Here is an 18789-nt window from a genome sequence, read left to right on the forward strand (position 1 = left end):
TGGGTTTTCTGCTCAGCCAGTGCCTTGGGACACGTACCCCAACAAGAAGTCAGACATGCAAATAGAGGAATAGATGTCTAAGACATCTTTTTCAGGCAGTTAGCATAGAAGTGATTACTGGTGCAGGCAGCTGATACAAAAACTCCTTCTGAAGGCCTTCAGCAACAGCATGAAGAGTAACACTCATAGGTTTCTTATTATAATATCCTGTCAGGTGCTGAATGCCCTAAACTCCCATTGGCTTCCATGGGATTTGATGGAGCTCAGTTCCTGGCAAGATCAGGCAGGTGAACTCAAGGCATTTCCTTTCAGAGCAGGGACTGAAGCAGAACTGGAATGTGCCTCTCATGGCTTCTGTTGATTTAAATGTCTCCCTACCAAGAACCAATTGACTGCTTTAAAGATAAAATTATCTCCCATCACTAAAGAACCACAGTTGAACAGATTAAAAACCTTCAGCTTGATTCAAAGACAATTATTGGGATGGAACCATAGCTCCCAGGCCTTTCGCTCCCTAAGGATATGGCCTGCCCTTTCGTGTCCTCATACAGGGCTGAGAATTTTATATCCTGCTCTGGGGACAGAGCTCCGCTCACTTTCAGGGCCAGTTAAACTTTTCTGCCTCAGGATGAACAAAAGAGCGCACCACCTCCCAGATTTACTGTAAGAGAACACTCACCGGGGGTGTAATGCACTTGAGATTCACACAAAAGACAGCTGCTGCCTGATGAGCACTTAGTAGTTATTTCAGGAAACACAAAATTATAGCCTGAACAAATAATAAAAAAACCCAAACCAATCCCACGTCACTGAAAATTACTCGGGTAGGCGTTTCTCGCTCTGTCTCCCTCTTTACACTGCAAATTCTTAAGTGACAATAGGCAGCTGGAGCTCCCAGGGCAGCACCTTGTAAACATTGTAAACAAACGGCTGCAGCTCTCTTGGCCAAACCAGACCTGAATGCTCATATATATTTATTCAAAAGAGTGTAACCCGTCAGTCAGTCTTCTGGCATATGTACAATGCAGGGCAGCAAGTGTCAATCATCTTATTGACAAGTGTCAACTGATATTAACTCTTCCCCATAGCACAGCTTCTTTCATCTTCAGCACTTTTCTCTTTTGAGCTGTAATTCTTCCGCAAATAGTAATGCCCTTCTCAAAACGTGAAAGAAATTCTCAGAATCTAGACAGACCTTCCCAGACACTCGGGGACAAACAGGCCAACATTTTTATACACAGGTACCCACATTTTTTAGGCGACTAAGTCACAGCTTTGGCTCATCTGTATAATTAAATAAAAGCCAGCAGGTTTCTAGAAATGTAAGCTAATGGCACTGGAGGGCTAACCAGAAAACTAAACAAGCACCGTCTCAGCATAAACTTGGTCTTAGCTGTAACTAAATGACTTCTTATTTGGGATTGTTTCTGCTAGAAGTTTTGAACTCTGCGTCAGAGATAGAAGGAAAAATTCCCTGCATGTCACAACAGACAAGGTTTAAGGGAAATGGATCTCTCTTACTCATAATTCCCTCACCTCTGGTGCATTTAGATACAACATGGAAAAAAACCCCTTCTCTCACTAATTTATTTCTGACCAAAAGCCCTATCGCAGATGTAAATGGATGACCGAAAGCACTGCTTTGCTCTTAAATTCTTTACCACTGAAGCCAGAGATGCTTGTATTATGTTATCATGGAAATACTGAAGCTGAACTAAACACGCTGTAGAAAGAAATCAGATATGGGAGATGTACGCCTGCCCTGCCCATACAGAGATATAGAAAGAACAAATCTGCACAGGAGGAAATGGCTTGGAATTCCAGTGACTGCCCTTCCTGTTAGTACAATCCCGGGAAATGGGCAGCTTCCTTCTTCCACATCAGAGCTTGCTGACACACCAATAAACTCCCCAAATCCACCCCGATGGCTACTTCATCTCGTCTCCTAAATGAATCCAGGAGACTCTAAAGTAATAGCCAGCACTGCCTCTAGGACTGTGGACCCCTGTGCAAAGACTGATGGGGAAGATCTCAGGCAAGACCTCTATAATTGACACACCTGGAAGATGAAGTGGAAGGGTTTGACAGCTGAGGGCTGGGTATGACCAAGATGGAGATGATGAGGGGATGAGAAGGTCTTGCAAGGAATACTGTAGATGCTGGAGTTTTAATTTCCCTTCCCCACTCCTTCCATGGAAGTGGATGGAGTGGGGACTCATGATTCAGATGGGTCCCAGTGACAAACTCTGCCCATATGGATCCGCCGGGTGTTGCTTTGCATAAATATGCTTTTCCCTGCCAGAGGTGCAGTGCTATATAGTGCCCTAAATCCCTGGTTTCCACTTCAGCTCCCTCTTTACCCACCTAAGACGTATGTGAAGAGACGAGAGAGTCTATTCACCTCACAAGGCAGTGGGGCATTGACAACATGCAGAGATATTTGCTCCTTCAGGACTTGATCCAAAACCAACTTGAAGTTAAAGGGAGTCTTTTCATTGGACTTCCGATCAGGCCCTTAGATTGCACACAGCGATAAGCCCTACTAGGGCTAGTAAAATGAGACCTTTTTTGGGGCAGAAATTGAATTATTCAGTGCAGATCCCAAAAAACTCAACAAAACCCAAAAGTAAGATCACTTTAGCCCTTCTGAAGTTTGAGTGCTAGTAAAAGTCTTTGCAGGCCAAAAGTTCAAGGTCAATCCTGAAAACAGCACACACGTGCCATTCTGAGTAACAGTGGCTATTCACTGTGCATGCCAACTGCCCGTGTGCAGCTGTAGGTGCACTTTTCATGCTGACCTCGCATCCCCCCCATTTTACATCTATAGAATTCTCAAAGCCCATAGAAACAACTAAGAGCCTCTGTTATACTTAAGCGCATCCTAAAGGCTCTGGACTAAATCCTAGCCCCACTCATGTCAACGGGAGTTTTGCCATTAACATCCATGGAGCCAGGATTTCACCCTCCGTTTTTTTGCAGTGGCATGCAGAACATCAAAGCTTTTGCCTCCGTTGGCCTTCCCGCTGCGGCTGTCACGCGACTCAGGTGTGAATCTGGGGGAGACTGGTTGAGTTATATCCAGGGAGGGTGTAAATCCAAACCAGCTTTTTGCAGTCAGCAGGGTGCAACCGGCAGTGACAGAAGCAAGCCAGTGACTAAGCGATAAGAGGGCAACAGCCAAGGTCATGTACTTGTGGCAAAGGATGTGTGTGTGTAAGAACCTAACTGGCATGAGCCAGCGCGGCAGGGAGAGGAAGAGCAGAGACAGAAGTGACTAAGCTGCTGTGGGTAGGGAATTCCCAGCTCCCAATGAGGGATGTGTAAATATACCTGGTTTTACAAAAATGAGGGGAAAAAGACTATTCCTTTTTAAATTGCACGTTTATTATCCAGAACAATAGATACCTTCCCAGGATGGGCTGTCAACATCCCCCAACCCGGCCTTCCTTTCCCCCGGCTACATACACAGCTGTGGAGGTGATCCTAGTAACGTGACCTTTGACAGGACCTGCTGGATTTGACTTTGGCTGCATTGTTTACCTACCATCGTTCAGCTCCTCAGTGGCCCTTTGCTGTGTGGTCTCACAGATGTTGCGTAAGTGCTCAGGAGGGACTTGACTGGAATCCGTATTCACTTTGGGCAGGTTTCACACCACAGGATGGATAGTCACAGCACAGGCACATGCTTGTTTTACCTGAAATGCCCTCCCCTTGCCTCTTCATGGTGCATTTGGCTTTGTACTTCTCCTCCACAGGGTCTCAGCATGTAACTGCACTGAAATGCCTTTTACACCTCGGCAGAATTGCTGCTGTATGGCTTGGGGGGGTGGTGATGGCCCTTTTCATGCCAAATTTGCACTCTCTTTTTACAGCTGCAATGAGTTAATGGCAGTTGCACAACACAGTACTCGCTTCCCCCTCGGATGAGGAGTTCATATTTGAGATGGGTGAACTGTGTGGAGTTGAAGATTTTGTGAGGCGGCTGGATTTTTGGGGGGGGGTGAGGGGCGGGGGGTGTTTGCAAAACTAGTTCCAGAACCTTCAGCCTCCCGCTACGTGTTTTTTCTAACGGCTGATTCAACACCACACATTTTCTAGCCACAGTGAAGGCTGCTGTCTTTATTAAAGGGAGATTGTGTGTGTGTGTGCAAGCACCCACCCACCCACACACTCTCTTACTTTAGAATTTTTCACCCTACCCCTTTTTGCACAATCCCACTGACTTGTTCTGCACTCTCCCCCTCTCTACTTTGTTTACACTTCCCACGGCTGGAAGCATCCTAGATTTCCTGTAGCACCACGTGCCATGCTGCTCCCTTTCCTCCCCCTACACCATGGGCTGTAAGGAGGGGTTGTGTAGGGTTGCTTACATCAACCCTACGGATCTCCTGAACCAAGGTGATCCTCTCAGTTCTTTTACAACCCCTTTGCACTGCTAAGAAGTGGGAGAGCTTGAACAGGGGACACAACTGTCCCTAAACTTTTGCCAACACACAACTGGTGAGTGGGTTTGAAGTGAGGCAGAATCTATCTAGAATTAAAATACTGACTTTAGGACATGGTGGTTTCCCCCTCTTCTGGGTATGTACATGGCTGTTTTCATGGCACTTGACTGCTGTGGTATACAGTTCCAAGTTCTATTTTCTAGACGTTTGCTCAACTTCGTTACTGTATGTCACATCAGTGTAGATGTTCCCCTAGAGCGGTGGTCCCCAAACTTGTTATGTTGCGCCACCCCTCCCTTACCTGTAACGTGATCTGTCTGCACCCGCTCGGGAGCCACGGGTGGGAGCCAGGGCCAGGAGTGGGCCCACAGCTGGGGCTGGATGCTGAGGCCGGAGTTGAGGCTGGGAATGGGGCTGTGGTTGGGTCCGAAGCTATTGCTGAAAGTGGGTCAGGGGGCCAGAAGCTGAGCTGCAGCCTGGCCATGCTCAGGGCCAGTAACTGGGGCTGTGAGTGGAGCCATGGCTGGGCCTGGACCCAAGGCCAGGTTCCTGCCTGGGGGCAGGGCTGTGGGCACTCCCTTGGGGTCTGTCCTGGGCCCTGCTACGCCCCCTGAACATTCCTCCATGCCCCCCTAAGGGAGAACATGCCCCTAGATTGAGACCACTGCCCTAGAGAATCCCAGCACCTAATCCTGGCAGAGATCTGGGACCTCTGCAGTCAATCTTTCCTGCCTCCGGCTAACACCTGCCAACAGCAGGTGGTCTCTGCTATGTGCATGACTGCTACCATCCAGCTTCCATCCTTGCGCTTCCTTCCAGACTGAGCAGGGCCTGCTGACGGGGTGGCCATGCTTTGGTGCTCAGCCATGTAACAGGTGCTAATGCTACTGCAGCTTAACTGCCAAAAAATGACTAAGTAACTGAGTGGAAGAGACATGACTCACGTCTTCCCTCTTGCCTTGCACACCAACCCTAGTGGCACCTGCAAGAAGAGACGTATAGATGCAGGAGTCGGTGTAGCAGAGTGGACAGTTTCTCCTTAGTTTGAATGATTGTTTCTTAACAACCAATGTCAATAATTGGGGATTGCAATATGTTTGGAATGGTCTTATTAGTTCCCACTGTCTAGGCTTTGCTAATGGATATTCTGAGTTTTTTATTTCCACGACTTATGGAACTGGGGAGACAGAACTTGAAAGTTTGTCTCTTTCACCAACAGAAGTTGGTCCAATAACAGATATTACTATGCCCACCTTGTTGTCCCTCTAATATCCTGAGACAAACATGGCTACAACAACAGCAGCAGCAGTAACACTGCAGACAATTATGAAACTGGGGTGTCATGACAAGAGACGACAGAAGTCCAAGATGAATGCACTTTAGAAATAGGCCCAATAGGTCTGATTTGCAGGGGATACAGTTTCAGTGATGAGCTACATTCTGAAAACAAAACAACCAAGAGTGGAACGCTAAGTCACCATCACGCCACTCCTCTTAATGCTATCCATACCCCGAGCCTCAGAGCTGCTCACGTCATTTGCCACATTTGCCACTTGTTTTTATATTCCTCTGTTAACATTTTCATTATACTCGGTGGTTTGGCAGGTTTTTAGTATGTTTTTTAACAGTCAGCAAGTGAGTTTAGAGAGTTCCGCTCAATGAATTACTTTGGGCATAAATTATTCTTAACACAATGAAGTCTCTTGTGCTCACCTAAAGCACTGACATTCCAGATTCAACCCAGAACACGTGGGAGTCTAGAAACGGCAGCAGAGCTACAAACAGCATCGCTTACATAACCACAGCGCAAAGATTTTCTTAAAGCTGCAAGCAAAAAAATTCTCCTCTGAAGAACACCCTTTGTTCTCCCAGCCCCAAATCACCTTTCATACTGAACAATCCAATTCTTCTGCTTTTGCCCCATAAGTGAGTCCAACTTGTTGTTCTCTCATTAGTTTAATGCACTACAAAAATAACTTCTCCGGTATCAGATGCTTGTCTCAGAGGTGCTCAGCCTATGTCAGATGCCCCATACTGGAGAGGAAGCCTCAAGTTTAATCATCAGGTTGGCAAAAAGAGATTTCCTGTGAGAGTTCAGGTCCTGTGAGAGCTGACCCCATTCTTCTTCCTTCTAGTGTAGCTACATAGTTACATGCAGGTAACCATGAGGGCAGCTCTCTCACACAAGATCTAAAAAAAGCCAAAGTTCTGACTACTCTGCATGGACAGTAAAGATGCTGTTTGACACAGGAAAAAAATGAGACCTTATTAGCTGTGACAGGAACCTTTTTAGAAAGGTCGGAAGATTGGCAGTTAAAGCACCAATATGAGCATGGTTTGCTTTACCCCTCTGAACAGACACAGTCATCCTGATTTGTTCCTTCCCACATTTACTTTCCTTGGAAGGCAGTGGCATCACTGGAGGAGTCTATACATAGTATGTTATCCATATAGACAACTTGCAGCAATGCTGCATGGGATTCACCTTCATTTAACCAAAGACATGAGATGCTTCCGAAGCAACTGGCAGAGTCAATTTGATCAATGCGTCGAATTGAAAAGTAGAACTGGACAGAACAAAAATAGGAATTCTACATCTTAAAAAAAAAAAAAAAAAAAAAATCCAATCCCATTGACGCCCTACTCACATTCTTATCCTAGGAATCAAAGGCAGATGGGTATCCCAGAATATTAAAGTCTTTCAAAAGTCACCCAGATCCATGCCTTCTTCTGAGGCACCACACTTGCTCAACAAGCTGGTTTTCCTCTTCTAAACAAGCTTCATTGCTTTGATTCTCAAGAGTTAAGTACTTGATGTGAACTTCTCAGTGGAATCTTTCATTGAAGCATATCTAGACTTTGTCCTCACTGCATAAAAAATAAAGGTGCGTTTGCCACAGGCTCACACACACATTAGCTGTCCTGCCAAAAAATCCTAGTGGCGATAAAGCATCTGTAGTTTTGTTATGAGATAAATTAGGCAAGGACACCCATGGGCCCGTGTACAGCGTTGACCTCACTTAGCGATCCCATTGAAAAAAGTAAAAGGTCCCTTGTCTCCACTAGGATTTTACAATAGGACAGCTTATGTGCATTAGTTATCACACTGGGATACACATTTTTGCAGTGAAATGTTGGCTTCCATCACTTGGTCTAAGAGGTCTCTCCAGGTAAGGATCCTACTTGTGCTTTGTATTCTTTCTGAGCTAAATCCTGAAGTCAACAAGAGTTTTGATACTGAATTCAATGGAACTCAGAATTTCATTCTTTTCTGAACTGCAAAAATCTCTCATGCATGGACTCCCACTCAACCCACAGACTTGTGTGTGTGTGTGTGTGTGTGTGTGTTTTGACAAGGTCTCAGGGACAGACAAGATCTGCCTCAGCCCAGATCTTATCGGTTGAAAGAACAAATTATAGACAGTGCTGTATTTTACCTTGGCCATGTGTGTTGTAACACAACATAAGCTGGTTTGACAATGTCTTGACACGTTTCTGGTTATAAAATTCTCTCTATTAAAAAGCACAAAAGCATAACAGAGATGGTACAGATTCCAGCTGTCTTTTTTAAACCAATAAATAAATAAATAAATATCTGGGCTGGTAAGGGACAGGATTATTTCCTGTCACAGCATGTTTCAGTTTAACTGCTGCAACCCTCAGCATTTTTGGACCCATGTCCTTTTACCCCATGTAAGCATTGTCTGAATTCAGCACATACCCAGTCTTAAGGAAGGGGAGAAATGACAGTTCAGCCAGTTCCGCCCACTGTGCCAATTTCTGCAAATTTAAACTACGAAAAAAGCCTTTCAGTTCATTGGCTTCTAGACAGAGTTTAGTGCACAGTAACCCAGGGATAATTTGCTATAATGCGTACTCATCCGATTAGCCAGCTTCCCATAGTCTCAATCACAGCTATCAGAAAGTATTTTTTTTAAACTGTAGCAAAAGGTGACTTTCATATCAGACGTCTCATAAATTTGTGCACGCTCTGGTGATAGCCTATGCACAAGTCAGCCGTTCCGTGCCACAGTTTCCCTATAAAATGGGGATAATGATCCTCATCTCCTTTGTAAAGGCTTTGAGATCTACTGATGAAAAGCATTACATAAGAACTAAGTATTATTATTTAGTATTATAGTCACACCTTGTAGCCCCAACTCCCAAACAACTCCAATGGCTCCGCATTCATTTCAAGATCCTGGTCAACATGAACATTTTTTTCAAGTTGTATTGTTTCATATTTATTGCGCATATACATCCTCCTCCCCCCACACTTGATTTTAAATGACCGTCCTAAGGTCGCTTACTCTGACTACCTCATCTCTTCTCCACTTCCCACTGTTCATCTGTGCTCTCCATCTCTCATCATAACTCTCCCCAAGCTCATGTCATCTGGAACAGTCATTCTTCATCTCTCTGGCTCATATATTTTAAAAGCCAGAAGGCACCGTTATGGTCACCTATCTGACCTTCTGCATGACACATGCCAGAAAATTCCACCCAGTCATTTCTGCAGTGGAAAGAATTGGTCTTCCCAAGTCATAAAGAAACAGATCCTTCATCCAGTTTAAATCCAAAATATTTTCTCCTTTGCTTTTGCCTCCTAACGTTTCTTTCCCTTTCTTATTTACCTCCAAGTCTGCAAAGCATATTGGGACACGGTTTTGTATTCGAGACACCCTACAAAATGAGCCTGCTTTGCTCTTCTCATCAAGTGTATGTCTACACGGCAGCCAGCAGGTGTAATTCCCAGCTCAGACAGACACACGTGTGCTAGCTTTGCTCCGGCTAATGCACTACAAATAGCAATGTGTCTGCAGTGGCTCAGTCTAGCTGCCTGAGCGTGTACCTAGGATTTTGGATGGGGCTATACTCGGGCAGCTAACCTCAAACATCCCGTGCGCCACTGTGGCCATGCTGATATATCTTAGGGGTACATCTGAGCTGGCAAAACCCCTGTCCTCCACAATCTGCTATATAGACATGACTTCAAGAGCAGACAGTCTTGGGGTGGGTCTAAAATATTTTAAATTCTACCTCTCACACCATGTTAAAATGAGGAAAGTAAAATAAGTTAAAGATGGGGAAATGGATCGGCAGGGACGTTAATGAGAGAATAGGCAGAAACTGTTCTGCTATTTAATAATTCAAATCCCAAACACACAAACAGTTTTGCTAGGCTGCAAGAAGAATAAGCAGCTACATAGGCTCAGCTGTAAGGCCAAAGGGACCGTCGTGATCCTCCAGTCTGACCTCTCACACGTTGCAGGCCACAGAACGTCTCCTATTCGGGGTCTCAGAGCCTGGGCTCCAGCCCGAGCCTGAACATCTGTACTGCTGTTTTATAGCCCTGCAGCCTGAGCCGGGTGACCCAGCCTCTGAGACTTGGTGCCACAGGCTTTTTAATCGTAGTGTAGACAAACTCTTCGTGTCTCGGTCTCAGTTCCCCAGCTGTAAACGTGAGGATAGTTGCACTACTCTTCCTCACAGGGGTGTTGCGGGGATACACACATTAAAGATTGTGAAGTGCTCAGACGCTATGGGAATGGAGACCAAGTAGGTACCTGAGAGAGAGAGCGCAAGAGAGATCAGTATTTCATTTTCTTACAAAGGTTGATTTCTTTTTTTTAAGTCTTACCTATGAAAACATGGTTACCAAACTAACTGTTTGGGACTGTTGCAAGTATATTGATTTCCACCGATAACTGCATAAAATACTATTAAAACATAGATCTAATTTCGAACTCTGGGAAGCCACAACACTGGTTCTCTTTGGAGAAATGCTTCATTTAGCTCTGTCTGCGATGTTGGCCGAGAGATCAATCATCATGATAATTGTCTTTTCTAAGTAGCTTAAGAATGCTTCCATACATCTTCCAGTCAGGGTTATGGATAATTAACAATGAACAAGTTCCACTGCAGCTGTTTCAGCAAGCTGAAGAATGGACGCTGCCTGCTTCTCAGACCAGTCTAGCAAGATTATCGATGATAGCTGTCTTCTGTGTTTTTAAAAAGTCTGCTATTTTCAATCCTTTTCAGTCAGTATCTGGAAAGAGTGGCACCCAGGCTTATCTTGGAATAGAAACTTTAAAGAAACTAAGTCATAATAAATCATCTGGTAAAAAGGTTTCAGAAGTACGTAAGGCTCAGCTCATCCAAAAGTACATAAGGCCCGGGGTTTTAAGTCAATGGAAAATTGAAATCAATGTATCACTGAAATCAACAGGAGTTAGAGGCACCTAAATACCTTTGAGAATCTGGGTCCAAGTGACTTCAAATTCTGATTCCCCATTTCAAAATGGACTTAGGGCCCAAATCCCCAGATATATAGGCGTATCTTTTTTAATATTTTTTCCTTTAAAGTAATTAAGCAAATCAAGATTTTTTTAAAATAAGAGTCTATGGAAATACAAATAAAGAAACAGCAGTCTGATAAGTGGGGTTTTAACTAAGGGATCTAGTCTCCTCCTACTTCCGTTGGAGTAAATCAGGAGTCACACCACTGAAGTTAGTGTTACATTGGTGTAACAGATTAGAATTGGACCCAAGAAATATAAAAGGTAGTTGGTGCCATACAACGGTCAGATCCCCAGTGTAGATCAGTGTAGCTCTATTGATTTTTCCCCTCATTAATGTCCTTTGACATCAATGGAACTACACCAGTTTGCACCAGCTGAGGATCTGGTCCATCAAGCTTTGTCAGAGAGATTCCAACACAGAGACAGAGGATCCATAAACACCCCAGCTGTGCTTTTGTCTAGTCTCAGAAACTAAGCAGAGTCTAGTCTGTATTTGGCAAGGAGAACATTAATTAACATCTGGCTGCTGCAGAAAGAGCTATCGGTGATCCAGCAGAAGACAGTTTCCTATTGTTGTGAAAATCCTGGTTCCCCCGCTTTGTCCCAGCGATCAAAAAACCCCAACCCCGGGAGTTTTTCAGGTTCTCATCTCCATGTTAACCTGAAGTACCAACATGAATATATCTGGAAGTGAGCCGCTGCATACAGATACTATGTATGTACAGTCTGCAGCAATAAAAAAGCTTGTATGATGAAAAACCATATTATGTTGTATTAAATTACACCTCAACTATTTGGAAAGAATTTAAAACAGATCTTTCAGGGTTTTGATGGTCACCAACATTCTTATTTAAAGAGCAAAAGCTGAACTTGCAGGCCAGTTAGAGTCAGATCATTTCCATCCCCAGCTCCAAGTGACATTTCGGTGTTGCTGCACTCAGCGTTGCAATGCCTAACTGATTTAGGAACCTATGGTACATGTTCACGGAGGATTTAGATTGGTCAAGTGCCTAAACCTTCTGAAAATGAGAGTTGAGTGTTGCAACATTGAATGCGGCAACATTTAAGTACCTTTAAAAATCCGGGTTTAAGTAAATTATCCAAGGTCACCCAGGAAGTCTGATGGAGCAGGGATTTGAGCATAGCTCTCCCATATGCTAGGCTAGTTCCCTAACCCCTGAACCATCCTTCCCCAAATGAAACTGCTGCCAGCTCAATACATATGCGCCTGGCTCGCCATCACACACGGGAAAAAAACAATTACACACAGTCCATCTGAAACCAGATCATCATAAAAAGACAGTAAACCATTTAGAAATCAAGCTTTCCGCCAGCTCCCTCAGCAGTAATCTCACTGGATCACATCATCTCATCACGGTTATTTCATCACCAGCTGGCAGTGGACAACTAGTCAGACGTCTCTCCATGAAGATTTCCCATCTACATTACTCCCTCCCCAATATTTGCTCATATGTAGTGACCACTTCATTTGATTCTAGAACAGCTAAATCAGAGAGCCATAAACCTTGAAACCAAGCAGGAATTATTCTGGGGAAGTTCTCTGGCCTATGTTATGCAGAGGTCAGACTAGCTGATCACAATAGTCCCTCTGGCCTCGGAATGTATGATGCTATTGCTCCCTTCTGTTTGGAAAGATCTATACAGCCAAGCGTATTGTAAAAGTTGCTGAAGCCAATGGAGTTACTCTGGATTTACATCAATGTAGCCAAGCAGAATCGACCCACTGAGATGTTGGCTGCTTCTTGCTCAGTCTTGGATTTTCCCTTTAGCTGGGTTTTTCTCCAACCAGTCTGTGACGGTGACATTCGAGAACGGCAGCAAAGGTTGCGTTCTCTCCCCCACCAAGATCTTCTTTGTTTTCAACTGCAATAGCAGCAAGTGCCATCGCTTCTAAGATGAGTGACTTACATTTCTCCCATCTGCTGATTTCGTGCCAGTTCTGTTTTCAGTTAGTATGAATTCTCCAAATCCTCCGTGCTTTATATATCATTAACTTTTCAGTGCCTTAGACACCAAGAATAACACCTTTGATTTTTAAACGGCCACTTTCAAGGTATGTTTCCATAACTTGTAAGCTCATTTTTCTTTCTCAGCCTTGTTTATAATACCCAGACCCGAAAGTGAATTCCTTATCAGATTCTATTTCCCACTGCCCCCCATGCACGTTGTCATTACAGAGTGGCTTCTGAAGACACCGGTCTGATTTCACTGTTATTATGGCCTCATTAATATTATTTATATTATGTAGATTGTAGGAGGAAGGGATTATCTTTTCCTATGTATACGTGCAGCCCCTAGCACAGCTGCATGCATGCATAGGAAAAGATAATCCTTTCCTCCTACAATCTAAATGGACAAGACAGAGAAAGAGATGTATCGAGCAAGCAGAAGCTGGGAAACTAAGGCACACAGAGATCAAATGAGTTCGCCAAATCACAATGGAAATCTGTGGCAGGGTCAGAAAGCGGACCCAGGTCTCCTGAGTCAGAATGCAATGCTTTACCCACCCTTACCTCCTCAGTTCTTTGGGTACAAGAAAGCAAGCTAGATCGGAGAGGAGGTCCGACTGTCCAGCAGTCTCTCCTTTTTTTCCCCAATGGCAGGAACCAGTGAAACCAACCTTAGACAAGCAGGCTGGACCAATTAGAGTACCTTGGTAAAGTCCACAGAATATCACATCCTGAGAAAAGAGGGGCAGTCTCAGAAGGATGACTAGGCCTGTCATTAAACACTGGATTATGACACAGGAGACCTGGGTCCACTTCCTGCCTAAATTAGCATTAAATTCATCCGTATGCGGAGGTCCAATACAAAGGCCCTATTTTGAGAGTTTAAGGGATGCCTAGGGCCTTGGGCTGACCCCCACCACAGGGATGCAGGAAAATAAAAGAAAGCAAAGGAAAGCAAAAGGACAGACACAGCAAACACCACAAACTCCCTCACCCTCCTCACAAAGACCCCCAAATGGAGTGTGCAACCAGAATTATCACCAGAGCAGGGCAGAGTGTAGATCCTTCTGGGCATGACCATCGCTCCTCAGATCACCCCAGAATACCATGTGGCAAGATGTCTCTGGCGTATAGGATCACCTCTGTGTTTTGCGCCAGAAAGCGCAAGGGAATCTAGGACAAGATGCCAGTTATGATGATGATTCACTGCACTCATTTGCACTACATTCATTTGGCCTTGAACCAATTGCTTCAGTGCCAGTTAGAGAACTAACTCAGGTATGGGGCAGCAGCCTTGGCAGTTTGGAAGAGTAACACATCTTCTCCGTCAGGTTTTATTTTTAAAAGCCTTTCATCTCTCTCTCTCTATTCCTTCCATCCCCAAAACGCCAACGTGTCTTTTTCAATGCCAAGAGGGAAAAAAAATCCTTTGGTTTCACTGCCAGATGCTCCAGTTTCTGCGCCCCCCCCTCTTTTTTGCTAGGTTCAGCCCGTTTAAAAAAAACCACGAAAAAGGAAAGCTTTGTTTCTTTAATTTCTTCAGTAAAAATCTTGAGCTTGTGAAAACCCCCACCAAATGTTCCAGTAAATACAAACTGCCTTTCACATCATTCCAGAAAACAGATTGCTGGGCCAACTCCATCCCTGCCGTAGCAGCACTGACTTCCGTGCAGTCACGCCAGAGATGAATTTAGCTCACTTTGCCTAGCCAAGCTACACGTGGTATTTTGTGGGATTCACTGGAGCGAAGGAAGAAGAAAATCAAATAATTAAAGGAAGAGTTATGAGTAATAGCTATTGCTGAACACGCCACTTACTCCCATCTTCTCACCATCGGACACAGTCAACTTTAGGTTTTGGGAACTGAGTAATGGAGGAAGGAATCAGGCTTTTTGCAGGGAGCCAGTTAAATAGCATAGGTTAGATTTTTTTTTTTTAAATTGTATTTTTTTTTATTTCCTCTGCAAAAGGGTCTTTTCATCCAGAGCCTTTCCATCATGGAAGAAATTGACGGAGGTCTGCTTTTGCAATGGTGTCTCCCATGCAAAATGGATTTTAGGTTCAAGGCAACTCAGAGGGGGAGCGTGCTTTCACATGCATGTAACAACAACAGGCGAAAACTGATTATTGCAATCTCAAGCCCCAATCCTGCAATCAGATTGGTATGGACAGATCCTTGCTCCTGTGCTGGGTCCCACTGACTTCAGTGGAGGTCGGTGCAAATATAAATGTTCAGCTGCCCAGATCGGACCGCAAGATTGGTGGATTAGTTGTTATTTGTAGCCGTTGTATGAACAATATTTTCCAGATCAGACAAATACGATTTTTCAGTTGATGGTGTCCCGCAAAGGCTGTAATAAGCCTGGCATTAAAACTGTAATCTAAGATGAGACCCAGTATAGCAAATGGCCAAGATTTTCATACTTGCAGACGTAACGTTCGGGAATCAAAATTGAAAGTTTTGGCCAACTGACTTTACACACAGCAATGCTCCAGGATTAGTGTTATTTAGTTGCATTGCAGCAGTGCCTGGGGGCCTCAGTCAGGGTCTCATTACGCTACAGACCAGCGGTTCCCAACCTTTTTGGCTTGAGGGCCACAGATATAACTTTTACTACCCTGATGGGCCACCTCCCCCACCCACCCCAGCCAGATGGAAGGAGTTCAGCGAGAAGGCTCTCCCGTTCCCCGGGCTGCTGCAGGGAAAGCGCATGCATCCTGTAGCCCCACGAGCTCTACCTGGATCCTTAGGCAGCGGCTCCCTTCTGCAGCCAGGGGGATGGAAGATCAATGCTCCCCTGCTTCTGGCTCCAGCAGGGATCCCAGCACCTAGGGACCCAGGCGGAGCGCTTTGCTGTGCTCCCTGCTACAGCCAGGGGACGGGAGCGCTGATCTCCAATCCCATTGGCTGCAGCAAGGAGCCTGCACCTGTCTTGTAGCCCTGTGGCAATGTGCTCTGCCTGGATCCTTAGGTAGCATCTCCCTTCTGCAGCCAGTGGGAGGGGAGCAGCGGGCCACTTTGAAAGCCCCTGCAGGCCACTTTTGGCTCCCAGACAACAGGTTGGGAAGCACTGCTACAGACTCTATACATAGAACAAACAGAGTCTCTGCTTCCAAAAGCTGACAGTCTAAAGTTTCCATCTTTTACCTTGGAACAGTTAGAAATGTATATATAAAGTGATCAGAGTAACACTGACTGCTACTACATAGACTTATTCTGCTGCATGGCATGAGCTGCGGATTAGATCACAGAATGGGGAATCAGCCAGCCTGGGTTTTAATCATAACACTAACTTTTCCTGAATCACCTTGAGATAGTCAACTAACTTCTCTGTGCCTCAGTTCCTCGGTCTGTAAAATGGGGATTTACTACTTTTGCAAAGCGCTTTGAGATCTCTGGATGGAAAGAAGTACAAAATATCATTACTAATTCATAACACCAGTGGTCACAGATTAATATTAGAGCAGTAGGGGAGTTTTCAGCTTCATCTAAGGTGTCTAGTATTTTGTCTCAATGCAAATAAGAGTTACAGCCAATTAGTTGTGTTATTAAATATATGTGGCATCATCTTTGATAACAAAAATGTTCCATTCACTCTAAGAAAGAAACTTCTGTACCTACAGATCCCATTTAGAAATCTGGCAAATTACTCTGGGCTTTAGAACCAAAATACAAAATGAAAGGGCCAGTCAGCTTTCAAAAATATGCAGTAGTCCAAAACTATCTTAATGCAAGACAATGAAGCAGAGAATTTCAGAAATCTAGACACCTATGTCCCATTGAAGTTAATGATAAATACGCATCCAAATCTCCTAGGCAGCTTTGAAAAATCTCAGCATGAACCTACCAGTTCACTCTTGTGAGAGATAGATACTTAACAACAGAAGGTATTTAATGTACACATTATCACCAAGAATCTCTCTCTCCTCCTCCTCCCCCCCACCCCCCCCGTTTCCCTGTACTTGGGGCACTATCTTTGAATTTCCATTATAGATAATCAGACCTGCTAGAAACATACTTTCTATAAAAAAAATAATAGTAATCATGTTAATGGAAAAATGAAGGTAGCAAATATTTCTGAGAACATGATCCCTGAAGCTGTTGCCTCCAAAATCACTACTGTGGATAAGTCATTTCTATCTGATACGGACCGAAAAAGAGAACATGATATGGCCCGGGACTCTCTCTCCATGAAAAAGTCGATGAAAATTGGCTCATACCGAATCAAGGGAAAGTGTCAATAGTGACCATGCCTTGCAATGAGTGACAGGAAATAAAGGAGCGTGCCAGACGCTACAGCCAAGTTTGAGCTGGGAAAGCACTGGGTACCTTAACAAGAAAAGTGGCATCTTTATAGGGTTGAGAAACATGTCATGTTCCGTCTCCCCACAGAGCTGTAATCTGAACAGTTCTATCAAACACCAGCTCACTTCTCCTTTCACAAAGAAAGTTGAACCCCCATGCACGGAACTGGAAGGGGAACTTCAACTTCTGTGGCTTCCAAGCAGCAGGTTTGTTGGTGACACATTTCAAACACCCCCCCCAGCCCTTCAGGCTCGAGACGGGAACGGATTACGGGAGCTCCATCCCTTCCACACAACCCTACAGGGAGAAGCATCGCAAGGAAAGCGACACACGCCTTCCAACACGAGGTGAAGCCGCAGCTGTCAGCTCAGCCTGCACCAGATCCGAGGACAGTCCAGGCTCTCAGCAATAACGAAAGTGCTCCCGGGATTCAAGTGCAACACTCCTCATGACCACATTGCGTTTACACGCCGTGTAAGAGCCACTCACCCAGGCAGATCAAGTCGTGTCCCGTCCCGTCCCAGGGAAAGTGCCCTGGGCTGGATCCAGCTGCTCCTCCTCCCTCTCTTACAGCATCCCCAGTCTCTGCACTAGACCCAGCCGTGCCCGAGGAAGGAGGAGCCCTCCGCCCTCCCTTCCACTCCAATTGCCCCAGCTGGCTCTCTGCAGGCAGGTTTACACCCCAGCCATTCTTTATATTGCAAGAGCTGCGGCTAAAAATAGAACAGCTCCAAGGGGGGAAGGCGGGGGGAGTTTCTTTCTAAGTAGGCAGGCAAAATATCCGCTGTCTGGGGCTTTTGGGGAAATGTGCTGGGTGCTTCAGACCGCCAACCTTCCCCCCCCGGCATTAATCGAGCCCCGAGGGGCAGCCTTGCTCTTTAGATCCGGATCAGAAAAAGCAGCGCACCCTCCCTTTGACAAATGGACTAGTCCGCCTCGTGTACTCCAATGAGTTGAATTTAAGGTGGGCTGGCGGGGAACCTGGCAGGGGGACCTTAAAGCGTTGTTGGAGCGTGAGACCAGTTCATTAGTCGCCCAGAATCCCGAGCTGTTTACACGGGCTCGTTGACTGGTGTTGTCAGGTGAATGGAGCAAATGGATTTGGTTCGCCCTAAGACTCTTCTGTCTCGTCCAACGTCAAAGAAATGGTTATTTATTGAGAGTGGGACACTCTGAATTCACAGCAGGTGCTCTGCATTTCCAGGATAAAACAGTGACTCCACAGATCAGGCTGCTTCCCCAGAGCAAGAACTTGTAGAATTTAAAAAACAAACAAACCCCAAACCAAAAAAAAACCTGACCAAGTTGGTCAGAGACACTGAAGTTGTATTTAATATATCAGGAGTGGCTGGGATATTAACCTTTGGTGACACTGACCCACCTATTTGTCTGGGGCCAAGAAATCAAATCAAATCAACATGTTGTGTCACCTCCTCATTACACCCAGAGTGCTTCCAGCATCAGCTCCTACTGCACTCATGGGAAGTGGAGATCTGGGTCCTGTAATCTCCCCGGAGTAGTCCTTTTCACTTGCCTGGTCCTACTAAAGATGCTGGGATTTGTTGCATCAGGGAAGATGACTTGCGTGAATAAGGGTTTGCAGGATCAGGTTCTGATACAGCCCTTAATACTGTAGTATCTTGGGCCAAAGTTCAGCAAGGTACTTAATCATGCACCGAATTTTAAGCAGTTGAGGAGTGCCAGTGACTTGATTTTAGGCACATGCTTAACTAGGCCAGAACCTGTCACTGAGTTACAAGACTCTG

At 45.1% G+C, this 18789-nt stretch overlaps 1 protein-coding gene across 1 annotated transcript in view; it reads right to left on the minus strand.

The window, feature by feature from the left end:
- MRAS (muscle RAS oncogene homolog) overlaps positions 1 to 17688 on the minus strand; it is a 61944-nt gene extending 44256 nt beyond the window's left edge. The window contains exon 1 of the mRNA XM_067570060.1: positions 17513 to 17688. The gene's annotated coding sequence lies outside the window, so the exon portion shown is untranslated. The remainder of the gene's footprint in view (positions 1 to 17512) is intronic.
- Positions 17689 to 18789: the final 1101 nt, after the last annotated feature.

Source organism: Emydura macquarii, unplaced genomic scaffold, assembly GCF_026122565.2.
Source record: "Emydura macquarii macquarii isolate MOO-44397 ecotype Brisbane River unplaced genomic scaffold, CSIRO-AGI_Emac_v2 contig_2988, whole genome shotgun sequence".
In the NCBI taxonomy this organism is placed as follows: domain Eukaryota; kingdom Metazoa; phylum Chordata; order Testudines; family Chelidae; genus Emydura; species Emydura macquarii.